Source organism: Rhinoderma darwinii, assembly GCF_050947455.1.
Source record: "Rhinoderma darwinii isolate aRhiDar2 chromosome 5 unlocalized genomic scaffold, aRhiDar2.hap1 SUPER_5_unloc_8, whole genome shotgun sequence".
In the NCBI taxonomy this organism is placed as follows: domain Eukaryota; kingdom Metazoa; phylum Chordata; class Amphibia; order Anura; family Rhinodermatidae; genus Rhinoderma; species Rhinoderma darwinii.
In genome coordinates, this window is record NW_027461821.1 from 352930 (window position 1) to 365699 (window position 12770).

The 12770-nt window shown below is 47.6% G+C and overlaps 9 non-coding genes across 9 annotated transcripts; all 9 read left to right on the plus strand.

The window, feature by feature from the left end:
- The first annotated feature begins 276 nt into the window (after positions 1-276).
- LOC142697363 (U2 spliceosomal RNA) lies at positions 277-467 on the plus strand. The gene has a single exon (XR_012865164.1). It is a non-coding gene; the product is annotated as a U2 spliceosomal RNA (small nuclear RNA).
- Positions 468-1775: 1308 nt separating this feature from the next.
- LOC142697691 (U2 spliceosomal RNA) lies at positions 1776-1966 on the plus strand. The gene has a single exon (XR_012865461.1). It is a non-coding gene; the product is annotated as a U2 spliceosomal RNA (small nuclear RNA).
- A 1304-nt stretch (positions 1967-3270) lies between these two features.
- LOC142697364 (U2 spliceosomal RNA) lies at positions 3271-3461 on the plus strand. Its single transcript, XR_012865165.1, has one exon. It is a non-coding gene; the product is annotated as a U2 spliceosomal RNA (small nuclear RNA).
- A 1284-nt stretch (positions 3462-4745) lies between these two features.
- On the plus strand, positions 4746-4936 carry LOC142697365 (U2 spliceosomal RNA). Its single transcript, XR_012865166.1, has one exon. It is a non-coding gene; the product is annotated as a U2 spliceosomal RNA (small nuclear RNA).
- Positions 4937-6220: 1284 nt separating this feature from the next.
- LOC142697366 (U2 spliceosomal RNA) lies at positions 6221-6411 on the plus strand. Its single transcript, XR_012865167.1, has one exon. It is a non-coding gene; the product is annotated as a U2 spliceosomal RNA (small nuclear RNA).
- A 1300-nt stretch (positions 6412-7711) lies between these two features.
- On the plus strand, positions 7712-7902 carry LOC142697368 (U2 spliceosomal RNA). Its single transcript, XR_012865169.1, has one exon. It is a non-coding gene; the product is annotated as a U2 spliceosomal RNA (small nuclear RNA).
- Positions 7903-9190: 1288 nt separating this feature from the next.
- On the plus strand, positions 9191-9381 carry LOC142697369 (U2 spliceosomal RNA). Its single transcript, XR_012865170.1, has one exon. It is a non-coding gene; the product is annotated as a U2 spliceosomal RNA (small nuclear RNA).
- A 1292-nt stretch (positions 9382-10673) lies between these two features.
- On the plus strand, positions 10674-10864 carry LOC142697692 (U2 spliceosomal RNA). Its single transcript, XR_012865462.1, has one exon. It is a non-coding gene; the product is annotated as a U2 spliceosomal RNA (small nuclear RNA).
- A 1284-nt stretch (positions 10865-12148) lies between these two features.
- Positions 12149-12339, plus strand: LOC142697370 (U2 spliceosomal RNA). The gene has a single exon (XR_012865171.1). It is a non-coding gene; the product is annotated as a U2 spliceosomal RNA (small nuclear RNA).
- Positions 12340-12770: the final 431 nt, after the last annotated feature.

Below are 12770 nucleotides of genomic sequence, written 5' to 3' on the forward strand. Positions count from 1 at the left end.
CCGCTGCCAGTGTTTATCTGCATGGCAGCAGGGCATTTGGGCGTTGCCAGGAAGGCGTTTTTATGTAGATTCCTCCTCTTTCAGCACTGCATTGTGGTGCAAGCAAAAGAAGCAAATCCTGTCTGGCTTCCTCTCCGGCCTTTATTCACCTCCCGTGTAGCTGTGAGTGTGTGAGCCTGCAGGGCCCCATGGAATTGCCTAGAAGTAGGCTGAATCGCTGCAAGGGCTGAACAGCAGTATCGGGCAGGCTCGGGCAACGCGCGGCCCGTTCGGGTTATCGCTTCTCGGCCTTTTGGCTAAGATCAAGTGTAGTATCTGTTCTTATCAGTTTAATATCTGATACGTCCCCTATCTGGGGACCATATATTAAATGGATTTTTAGAACAGGGAGATGGAAATAGAGCTTGCTCTGTCCACTCCACGCATTGACCTGGTATTGCAGTATTTCCAGGACCGGTGCACCCTTTCCTTATGTGTTGACTAAAAGCAGATTCCAAAAGTGTTTTTTGTCTTTGCTATTGTTTCTGTCTTTCTGAAGGGATCTCCCCTTTTAATCCCATTATTTCAACACCTGTTGGACAATGCATGAGTGATAATGAGCTCATTGATTAAATGCAATTAATGAATAGATTGCCACCTCTTGTTGTGTGTCGTCTGTGTTTCTGTGTTTCCGGCATTTCACATTGGAACACCTCATTCACCTTCCTTGTCTTCTCTCCGCCCTCCCTTTAAGGTAAGTTAAAGAGCTGCACCTGAGCCAGCCACTGATTGATTGATTGATTGATTGATTGATTGATTGATTGATTGATTGATTGATTGATTGATTGATTGATTGATGCAGCACAACAGTCAAATAGTGGAGTGGAGTAGGGGAACAGCAAACAGCCAATAAAGCAGCCCGCCCGCTCGCCTGCCCGCCACAATGGACCTACCTGTGTACACTAGATGGATGTGATGGAATGTACTGTCGTCCCTACATTTCAAGAAGAAGTAAGAATTGCAGTTGCAACAAAGCCTTGCTTGCCTACAAAGAGAGCAGCAATTTGGATTTGTTACTATGTTACCTAGAAGAATAACAAACTGTGCAAGGATGGAGGTTGTAGGAGCAAGGAGAAGTTGTCTGTAAAGTTGGTGGATGCCTATTTTCCATTTTGCAGTCCCTTGTCTCCCTCTTGTGGCCTCCTGGAGGCAACTAGCTGTGCAAAAAAAAGACAGCCTGGCGGCCGGCTGTTGCAGTGTTGCCCTCTCAGGCAACACTGAGTGACTGACTGAGCCTCACCGTCTTATATAAAGTTCAGACGGAACTTTGCACGTGTCATAGTGGAGCCCTCAGGATTCCAGAGCCAGCTTTCTGACATCATAATGGGGCCTCAGAGATAAAAGCCTGGGCCCAGGCAGTGTTGGTCAGTGCTGCTCAGCAGGCAGCACTGGACTGGACTGGATTACAGCTGATACAAGGTGTGAAGGAACAAGGGGTGGCTGTGGGCATGCACTTGCTGCCGCTGCCAGTGTTTATCTGCATGGCAGCAGGGCATTTGGGCGTTGCCAGGAAGGCGTTTTTATGTAGATTCCTCCTCTTTCAGCACTGCATTGTGGTGCAAGCAAAAGAAGCAAATCCTGTCTGGCTTCCTCTCCGGCCTTTATTCACCTCCCGTGTAGCTGTGAGTGTGTGAGCCTGCAGGGCCCCATGGAATTGCCTAGAAGTAGGCTGAATCGCTGCAAGGGCTGAACAGCAGTATCGGGCAGGCTCGGGCAACGCGCGGCCCGTTTGGGTTATCGCTTCTCGGCCTTTTGGCTAAGATCAAGTGTAGTATCTGTTCTTATCAGTTTAATATCTGATACGTCCCCTATCTGGGGACCATATATTAAATGGATTTTTAGAACAGGGAGATGGAAATAGAGCTTGCTCTGTCCACTCCACGCATTGACCTGGTATTGCAGTATTTCCAGGACCGGTTCACCCTTTCCTTATGTGTTGACTAAAAGCAGATTCCAAAAGTGTTTTTTGTCTTTGCTATTGTTTCTGTCTTTCTGAAGGGATCTCCCCTTTTAATCCCATTATTTCAACACCTGTTGGACAATGCATGAGTGATAATGAGCTCATTGATTAAATGCAATTAATGAATAGATTGCCACCTCTTGTTGTGTGTCGTCTGTGTTTCTGTGTTTCCGGCATTTCACATTGGAACACCTCAGTCACCTTCCTTGTCTTCTCTCCGCCCTCCCTTTTAGGTAAGTTAAAGAGCTGCACCTGAGCCAGCCACTGATTGATTGATTGATTGATTGATTGATTGATTGATTGATTGATTGATTGATTGATTGATTGATTGATGCAGCACAACAGTCAAATAGTGGAGTGGAGTAGGGGAACAGCAAACAGCCAATAAAGCAGCCCGCCCGCTCGCCTGCCCGCCACAATGGACCTACCTGTGTACACTAGATGGATGTGATGGAATGTACTGTCGTCCCTACATTAAAAGAAGAAGTAAGAATTGCAGTTGCAACAAAGCCTTGCTTGCCTACAAAGAGAGCAGCAATTTGGATTTGTTACTATGTTACCTAGAAGAATAACAAACTGTGCAAGGATGGAGGTTGTAGGAGCAAGGAGAAGTTGTCTGTAAAGTTGGTGGATGCCTATTTTCCATTTTGCAGTCCCTTGTCTCCCTCTTGTGGCCTCCTGGAGGCAACTAGCTGTGCAAAAAAAAGACAGCCTGGCGGCCGGCTGTTGCAGTGTTGCCCTCTCAGGCAACACTGAGTGACTGACTGAGCCTCACCGTCTTATATAAAGTTCAGACGGAACTTTGCACGTGTCATAGTGGAGCCCTCAGGATTCCAGAGCCAGCTTTCTGACATCATAATGGGGCCTCAGAGATAAAAGCCTGGGCCCAGGCAGTGTTGGTCAGTGCTGCTCAGCAGGCAGCACTGGACTGGACTGGATTACAGCTGATACAAGTTGTGAAGGAACAAGGGGTGGCTGTGGGCATGCACTTGCTGCCGCTGCCAGTGTTTATCTGCATGGCAGCAGGGCATTTGGGCGTTGCCAGGAAGGCGTTTTTATGTAGATTCCTCCTCTTTCAGCACTGCATTGTGGTGCAAGCAAAAGAAGCAAATCCTGTCTGGCTTCCTCTCCGGCCTTTATTCACCTCCCGTGTAGCTGTGAGTGTGTGAGCCTGCAGGGCCCCATGGAATTGCCTAGAAGTAGGCTGAATCGCTGCAAGGGCTGAACAGCAGTATCGGGCAGGCTCGGGCAACGCGCGGCCCGTTCGGGTTATCGCTTCTCGGCCTTTTGGCTAAGATCAAGTGTAGTATCTGTTCTTATCAGTTTAATATCTGATACGTCCCCTATCTGGGGACCATATATTAAATGGATTTTTAGAACAGGGAGATGGAAATAGAGCTTGCTCTGTCCACTCCACGCATTGACCTGGTATTGCAGTATTTCCAGGACCGGTGCACCCTTTCCTTATGTGTTGACTAAAAGCAGATTCCAAAAGTGTTTTTTGTCTTTGCTATTGTTTCTGTCTTTCTGAAGGGATCTCCCCTTTTAATCCCATTATTTCAACACCTGTTGGACAATGCATGAGTGATAATGAGCTCATTGATTAAATGCAATTAATGAATAGATTGCCACCTCTTGTTGTGTGTCGTCTGTGTTTCTGTGTTTCCGGCATTTCACATTGGAACACCTCATTCACCTTCCTTGTCTTCTCTCCGCCCTCCCTTTTAGGTAAGTTAAAGAGCTGCACCTGAGCCAGCCACTGATTGATTGATTGATTGATTGATTGATTGATTGATTGATTGATTGATGCAGCACAACAGTCAAATAGTGGAGTGGAGTAGGGGAACAGCAAACAGCCAATAAAGCAGCCCGCCCGCTCGCCTGCCCGCCACAATGGACCTACCTGTGTACACTAGATGGATGTGATGGAATGTACTGTCGTCCCTACATTTCAAGAAGAAGTAAGAATTGCAGTTGCAACAAAGCCTTGCTTGCCTACAAAGAGAGCAGCAATTTGGATTTGTTACTATGTTACCTAGAAGAATAACAAACTGTGCAAGGATGGAGGTTGTAGGAGCAAGGAGAAGTTGTCTGTAAAGTTGGTGGATGCCTATTTTCCATTTTGCAGTCCCTTGTCTCCCTCTTGTGGCCTCCTGGAGGCAACTAGCTGTGCAAAAAAAAGACAGCCTGGCGGCCGGCTGTTGCAGTGTTGCCCTCTCAGGCAACACTGAGTGACTGACTGAGCCTCACCGTCTTATATAAAGTTCAGACGGAACTTTGCACGTGTCATAGTGGAGCCCTCAGGATTCCAGAGCCAGCTTTCTGACATCATAATGGGGCCTCAGAGATAAAAGCCTGGGCCCAGGCAGTGTTGGTCAGTGCTGCTCAGCAGGCAGCACTGGACTGGACTGGATTACAGCTGATACAAGGTGTGAAGGAACAAGGGGTGGCTGTGGGCATGCACTTGCTGCCGCTGCCAGTGTTTATCTGCATGGCAGCAGGGCATTTGGGCGTTGCCAGGAAGGCGTTTTTATGTAGATTCCTCCTCTTTCAGCACTGCATTGTGGTGCAAGCAAAAGAAGCAAATCCTGTCTGGCTTCCTCTCCGGCCTTTATTCACCTCCCGTGTAGCTGTGAGTGTGTGAGCCTGCAGGGCCCCATGGAATTGCCTAGAAGTAGGCTGAATCGCTGCAAGGGCTGAACAGCAGTATCGGGCAGGCTCGGGCAACGCGCGGCCCGTTCGGGTTATCGCTTCTCGGCCTTTTGGCTAAGATCAAGTGTAGTATCTGTTCTTATCAGTTTAATATCTGATACGTCCCCTATCTGGGGACCATATATTAAATGGATTTTTAGAACAGGGAGATGGAAATAGAGCTTGCTCTGTCCACTCCACGCATTGACCTGGTATTGCAGTATTTCCAGGACCGGTGCACCCTTTCCTTATGTGTTGACTAAAAGCAGATTCCAAAAGTGTTTTTTGTCTTTGCTATTGTTTCTGTCTTTCTGAAGGGATCTCCCCTTTTAATCCCATTATTTCAACACCTGTTGGACAATGCATGAGTGATAATGAGCTCATTGATTAAATGCAATTAATGAATAGATTGCCACCTCTTGTTGTGTGTCGTCTGTGTTTCTGTGTTTCCGGCATTTCACATTGGAACACCTCATTCACCTTCCTTGTCTTCTCTCCGCCCTCCCTTTTAGGTAAGTTAAAGAGCTGCACCTGAGCCAGCCACTGATTGATTGATTGATTGATTGATTGATTGATTGATTGATTGATTGATGCAGCACAACAGTCAAATAGTGGAGTGGAGTAGGGGAACAGCAAACAGCCAATAAAGCAGCCCGCCCGCTCGCCTGCCCGCCACAATGGACCTACCTGTGTACACTAGATGGATGTGATGGAATGTACTGTCGTCCCTACATTTCAAGAAGAAGTAAGAATTGCAGTTGCAACAAAGCCTTGCTTGCCTACAAAGAGAGCAGCAATTTGGATTTGTTACTATGTTACCTAGAAGAATAACAAACTGTGCAAGGATGGAGGTTGTAGGAGCAAGGAGAAGTTGTCTGTAAAGTTGGTGGATGCCTATTTTCCATTTTGCAGTCCCTTGTCTCCCTCTTGTGGCCTCCTGGAGGCAACTAGCTGTGCAAAAAAAAGACAGCCTGGCGGCCGGCTGTTGCAGTGTTGCCCTCTCAGGCAACACTGAGTGACTGACTGAGCCTCACCGTCTTATATAAAGTTCAGACGGAACTTTGCACGTGTCATAGTGGAGCCCTCAGGATTCCAGAGCCAGCTTTCTGACATCATAATGGGGCCTCAGAGATAAAAGCCTGGGCCCAGGCAGTGTTGGTCAGTGCTGCTCAGCAGGCAGCACTGGACTGGACTGGATTACAGCTGATACAAGGTGTGAAGGAACAAGGGGTGGCTGTGGGCATGCACTTGCTGCCGCTGCCAGTGTTTATCTGCATGGCAGCAGGGCATTTGGGCGTTGCCAGGAAGGAGTTTTTATGTAGATTCCTCCTCTTTCAGCACTGCATTGTGGTGCAAGCAAAAGAAGCAAATCCTGTCTGGCTTCCTCTCCGGCCTTTATTCACCTCCCGTGTAGCTGTGAGTGTGTGAGCCTGCAGGGCCCCATGGAATTGCCTAGAAGTAGGCTGAATCGCTGCAAGGGCTGAACAGCAGTATCGGGCAGGCTCGGGCAACGCGCGGCCCGTTCGGGTTATCGCTTCTCGGCCTTTTGGCTAAGATCAAGTGTAGTATCTGTTCTTATCAGTTTAATATCTGATACGTCCCCTATCTGGGGACCATATATTAAATGGATTTTTAGAACAGGGAGATGGAAATAGAGCTTGCTCTGTCCACTCCACGCATTGACCTGGTATTGCAGTATTTCCAGGACCGGTGCACCCTTTCCTTATGTGTTGACTAAAAGCAGATTCCAAAAGTGTTTTTTGTCTTTGCTATTGTTTCTGTCTTTCTGAAGGGATCTCCCCTTTTAATCCCATTATTTCAACACCTGTTGGACAATGCATGAGTGATAATGAGCTCATTGATTAAATGCAATTAATGAATAGATTGCCACCTCTTGTTGTGTGTCGTCTGTGTTTCTGTGTTTCCGGCATTTCACATTGGAACACCTCATTCACCTTCCTTGTCTTCTCTCCGCCCTCCCTTTTAGGTAAGTTAAAGAGCTGCACCTGAGCCAGCCACTGATTGATTGATTGATTGATTGATTGATTGATTGATTGATTGATTGATTGATTGATTGATGCAGCACAACAGTCAAATAGTGGAGTGGAGTAGGGGAACAGCAAACAGCCAATAAAGCAGCCCGCCCCCTCGCCTGCCCGCCACAATGGACCTACCTGTGTACACTAGATGGATGTGATGGAATGTACTGTCGTCCCTACATTTCAAGAAGAAGTAAGAATTGCAGTTGCAACAAAGCCTTGCTTGCCTACAAAGAGAGCAGCAATTTGGATTTGTTACTATGTTACCTAGAAGAATAACAAACTGTGCAAGGATGGAGGTTGTAGGAGCAGGAGAAGTTGTCTGTAAAGTTGGTGGATGCCTATTTTCCATTTTGCAGTCCCTTGTCTCCCTCTTGTGGCCTCCTGGAGGCAACTAGCTGTGCAAAAAAAGACAGCCTGGCGGCCGGCTGTTGCAGTGTTGCCCTCTCAGGCAACACTGAGTGACTGACTGAGCCTCACCGTCTTATATAAAGTTCAGACGGAACTTTGCACGTGTCATAGTGGAGCCCTCAGGATTCCAGAGCCAGCTTTCTGACATCATAATGGGGCCTCAGAGATAAAAGCCTGGGCCCAGGCAGTGTTGGTCAGTGCTGCTCAGCAGGCAGCACTGGACTTGGACTGGACTGGATTACAGCTGATACAAGGTGTGAAGGAACAAGGGGTGGCTGTGGGCATGCACTTGCTGCCGCTGCCAGTGTTTATCTGCATGGCAGCAGGGCATTTGGGCGTTGCCAGGAAGGCGTTTTTATGTAGATTCCTCCTCTTTCAGCACTGCATTGTGGTGCAAGCAAAAGAAGCAAATCCTGTCTGGCTTCCTCTCCGGCCTTTATTCACCTCCCGTGTAGCTGTGAGTGTGTGAGCCTGCAGGGCCCCATGGAATTGCCTAGAAGTAGGCTGAATCGCTGCAAGGGCTGAACAGCAGTATCGGGCAGGCTCGGGCAACGCGCGGCCCGTTCGGGTTATCGCTTCTCGGCCTTTTGGCTAAGATCAAGTGTAGTATCTGTTCTTATCAGTTTAATATCTGATACGTCCCCTATCTGGGGACCATATATTAAATGGATTTTTAGAACAGGGAGATGGAAATAGAGCTTGCTCTGTCCACTCCACGCATTGACCTGGTATTGCAGTATTTCCAGGACCGGTGCACCCTTTCCTTATGTGTTGACTAAAAGCAGATTCCAAAAGTGTTTTTTGTCTTTGCTATTGTTTCTGTCTTTCTGAAGGGATCTCCCCTTTTAATCCCATTATTTCAACACCTGTTGGACAATGCATGAGTGATAATGAGCTCATTGATTAAATGCAATTAATGAATAGATTGCCACCTCTTGTTGTGTGTCGTCTGTGTTTCTGTGTTTCCGGCATTTCACATTGGAACACCTCATTCACCTTCCTTGTCTTCTCTCCGCCCTCCCTTTTAGGTAAGTTAAAGAGCTGCACCTGAGCCAGCCACTGATTGATTGATTGATTGATTGATTGATTGATTGATTGATTGATTGATTGATGCAGCACAACAGTCAAATAGTGGAGTGGAGTAGGGGAACAGCAAACAGCCAATAAAGCAGCCCGCCCGCTCGCCTGCCCGCCACAATGGACCTACCTGTGTACACTAGATGGATGTGATGGAATGTACTGTCGTCCCTACATTTCAAGAAGAAGTAAGAATTGCAGTTGCAACAAAGCCTTGCTTGCCTACAAAGAGAGCAGCAATTTGGATTTGTTACTATGTTACCTAGAAGAATAACAAACTGTGCAAGGATGGAGGTTGTAGGAGCAAGGAGAAGTTGTCTGTAAAGTTGGTGGATGCCTATTTTCCATTTTGCAGTCCCTTGTCTCCCTCTTGTGGCCTCCTGGAGGCAACTAGCTGTGCAAAAAAAAGACAGCCTGGCGGCCGGCTGTTGCAGTGTTGCCCTCTCAGGCAACACTGAGTGACTGACTGAGCCTCACCGTCTTATATAAAGTTCAGACGGAACTTTGCACGTGTCATAGTGGAGCCCTCAGGATTCCAGAGCCAGCTTTCTGACATCATAATGGGGTCTCAGAGATAAAAGCCTGGGCCCAGGCAGTGTTGGTCAGTGCTGCTCAGCAGGCAGCACTGGACTGGACTGGATTACAGCTGATACAAGGTGTGAAGGAACAAGGGGTGGCTGTGGGCATGCACTTGCTGCCGCTGCCAGTGTTTATCTGCATGGCAGCAGGGCATTTGGGCGTTGCCAGGAAGGCGTTTTTATGTAGATTCCTCCTCTTTCAGCACTGCATTGTGGTGCAAGCAAAAGAAGCAAATCCTGTCTGGCTTCCTCTCCGGCCTTTATTCACCTCCCGTGTAGCTGTGAGTGTGTGAGCCTGCAGGGCCCCATGGAATTGCCTAGAAGTAGGCTGAATCGCTGCAAGGGCTGAACAGCAGTATCGGGCAGGCTCGGGCAACGCGCGGCCCGTTCGGGTTATCGCTTCTCGGCCTTTTGGCTAAGATCAAGTGTAGTATCTGTTCTTATCAGTTTAATATCTGATACGTCCCCTATCTGGGGACCATATATTAAATGGATTTTTAGAACAGGGAGATGGAAATAGAGCTTGCTCTGTCCACTCCACGCATTGACCTGGTATTGCAGTATTTCCAGGACCGGTGCACCCTTTCCTTATGTGTTGACTAAAAGCAGATTCCAAAAGTGTTTTTTGTCTTTGCTATTGTTTCTGTCTTTCTGAAGGGATCTCCCCTTTTAATCCCATTATTTCAACACCTGTTGGACAATGCATGAGTGATAATGAGCTCATTGATTAAATGCAATTAATGAATAGATTGCCACCTCTTGTTGTGTGTCGTCTGTGTTTCTGTGTTTCCGGCATTTCACATTGGAACACCTCATTCACCTTCCTTGTCTTCTCTCCGCCCTCCCTTTTAGGTAAGTTAAAGAGCTGCACCTGAGCCAGCCACTGATTGATTGATTGATTGATTGATTGATTGATTGATTGATTGATTGATTGATTGATGCAGCACAACAGTCAAATAGTGGAGTGGAGTAGGGGAACAGCAAACAGCCAATAAAGCAGCCCGCCCGCTCGCCTGCCCGCCACAATGGACCTACCTGTGTACACTAGATGGATGTGATGGAATGTACTGTCGTCCCTACATTTCAAGAAGAAGTAAGAATTGCAGTTGCAACAAAGCCTTGCTTGCCTACAAAGAGAGCAGCAATTTGGATTTGTTACTATGTTACCTAGAAGAATAACAAACTGTGCAAGGATGGAGGTTGTAGGAGCAAGGAGAAGTTGTCTGTAAAGTTGGTGGATGCCTATTTTCCATTTTGCAGTCCCTTGTCTCCCTCTTGTGGCCTCCTGGAGGCAACTAGCTGTGCAAAAAAAAGACAGCCTGGCGGCCGGCTGTTGCAGTGTTGCCCTCTCAGGCAACACTGAGTGACTGACTGAGCCTCACCGTCTTATATAAAGTTCAGACGGAACTTTGCACGTGTCATAGTGGAGCCCTCAGGATTCCAGAGCCAGCTTTCTGACATCATAATGGGGCCTCAGAGATAAAAGCCTGGGCCCAGGCAGTGTTGGTCAGTGCTGCTCAGCAGGCAGCACTGGACTGGACTGGATTACAGCTGATACAAGGTGTGAAGGAACAAGGGGTGGCTGTGGGCATGCACTTGCTGCCGCTGCCAGTGTTTATCTGCATGGCAGCAGGGCATTTGGGCGTTGCCAGGAAGGCGTTTTTATGTAGATTCCTCCTCTTTCAGCACTGCATTGTGGTGCAAGCAAAAGAAGCAAATCCTGTCTGGCTTCCTCTCCGGCCTTTATTCACCTCCCGTGTAGCTGTGAGTGTGTGAGCCTGCAGGGCCCCATGGAATTGCCTAGAAGTAGGCTGAATCGCTGCAAGGGCTGAACAGCAGTATCGGGCAGGCTCGGGCAACGCGCGGCCCGTTCGGGTTATCGCTTCTCGGCCTTTTGGCTAAGATCAAGTGTAGTATCTGTTCTTATCAGTTTAATATCTGATACGTCCCCTATCTGGGGACCATATATTAAATGGATTTTTAGAACAGGGAGATGGAAATAGAGCTTGCTCTGTCCACTCCACGCATTGACCTGGTATTGCAGTATTTCCAGGACCGGTTCACCCTTTCCTTATGTGTTGACTAAAAGCAGATTCCAAAAGTGTTTTTTGTCTTTGCTATTGTTTCTGTCTTTCTGAAGGGATCTCCCCTTTTAATCCCATTATTTCAACACCTGTTGGACAATGCATGAGTGATAATGAGCTCATTGATTAAATGCAATTAATGAATAGATTGCCACCTCTTGTTGTGTGTCGTCTGTGTTTCTGTGTTTCCGGCATTTCACATTGGAACACCTCAGTCACCTTCCTTGTCTTCTCTCCGCCCTCCCTTTTAGGTAAGTTAAAGAGCTGCACCTGAGCCAGCCACTGATTGATTGATTGATTGATTGATTGATTGATTGATTGATTGATTGATGCAGCACAACAGTCAAATAGTGGAGTGGAGTAGGGGAACAGCAAACAGCCAATAAAGCAGCCCGCCCGCTCGCCTGCCCGCCACAATGGACCTACCTGTGTACACTAGATGGATGTGATGGAATGTACTGTCGTCCCTACATTTCAAGAAGAAGTAAGAATTGCAGTTGCAACAAAGCCTTGCTTGCCTACAAAGAGAGCAGCAATTTGGATTTGTTACTATGTTACCTAGAAGAATAACAAACTGTGCAAGGATGGAGGTTGTAGGAGCAAGGAGAAGTTGTCTGTAAAGTTGGTGGATGCCTATTTTCCATTTTTTAGTCCCTTGTCTCACTCTTGTGGCCTCCTGGAGGCAACTAGCTGTGCAAAAAAAAGACAGCCTGGCGGCCGGCTGTTGCAGTGTTGCCCTCTCAGGCAACACTGAGTGACTGACTGAGCCTCACCGTCTTATATAAAGTTCAGACGGAACTTTGCACGTGTCATAGTGGAGCCCTCAGGATTCCAGAGCCAGCTTTCTGACATCATAATGGGGCCTCAGAGATAAAAGCCTGGGCCCAGGCAGTGTTGGTCAGTGCTGCTCAGCAGGCAGCACTGGACTGGACTGGATTACAGCTGATACAAGTTGTGAAGGAACAAGGGGTGGCTGTGGGCATGCACTTGCTGCCGCTGCCAGTGTTTATCTGCATGGCAGCAGGGCATTTGGGCGTTGCCAGGAAGGCGTTTTTATGTAGATTCCTCCTCTTTCAGCACTGCATTGTGGTGCAAGCAAAAGAAGCAAATCCTGTCTGGCTTCCTCTCCGGCCTTTATTCACCTCCCGTGTAGCTGTGAGTGTGTGAGCCTGCAGGGCCCCATGGAATTGCCTAGAAGTAGGCTGAATCGCTGCAAGGGCTGAACAGCAGTATCGGGCAGGCTCGGGCAACGCGCGGCCCGTTCGGGTTATCGCTTCTCGGCCTTTTGGCTAAGATCAAGTGTAGTATCTGTTCTTATCAGTTTAATATCTGATACGTCCCCTATCTGGGGACCATATATTAAATGGATTTTTAGAACAGGGAGATGGAAATAGAGCTTGCTCTGTCCACTCCACGCATTGACCTGGTATTGCAGTATTTCCAGGACCGGTGCACCCTTTCCTTATGTGTTGACTAAAAGCAGATTCCAAAAGTGTTTTTTGTCTTTGCTATTGTTTCTGTCTTTCTGAAGGGATCTCCCCTTTTAATCCCATTATTTCAACACCTGTTGGACAATGCATGAGTGATAATGAGCTCATTGATTAAATGCAATTAATGAATAGATTGCCACCTCTTGTTGTGTGTCGTCTGTGTTTCTGTGTTTCCGGCATTTCACATTGGAACACCTCATTCACCTTCCTTGTCTTCTCTCCGCCCTCCCTTTTAGGTAAGTTAAAGAGCTGCACCTGAGCCAGCCACTGATTGATTGATTGATTGATTGATTGATTGATTGATTGATGCAGCACAACAGTCAAATAGTGGAGTGGAGTAGGGGAACAGCAAACAGCCAATAAAGCAGCCCGCCCGCTCGCCTGCCCGCCACAATGGACCT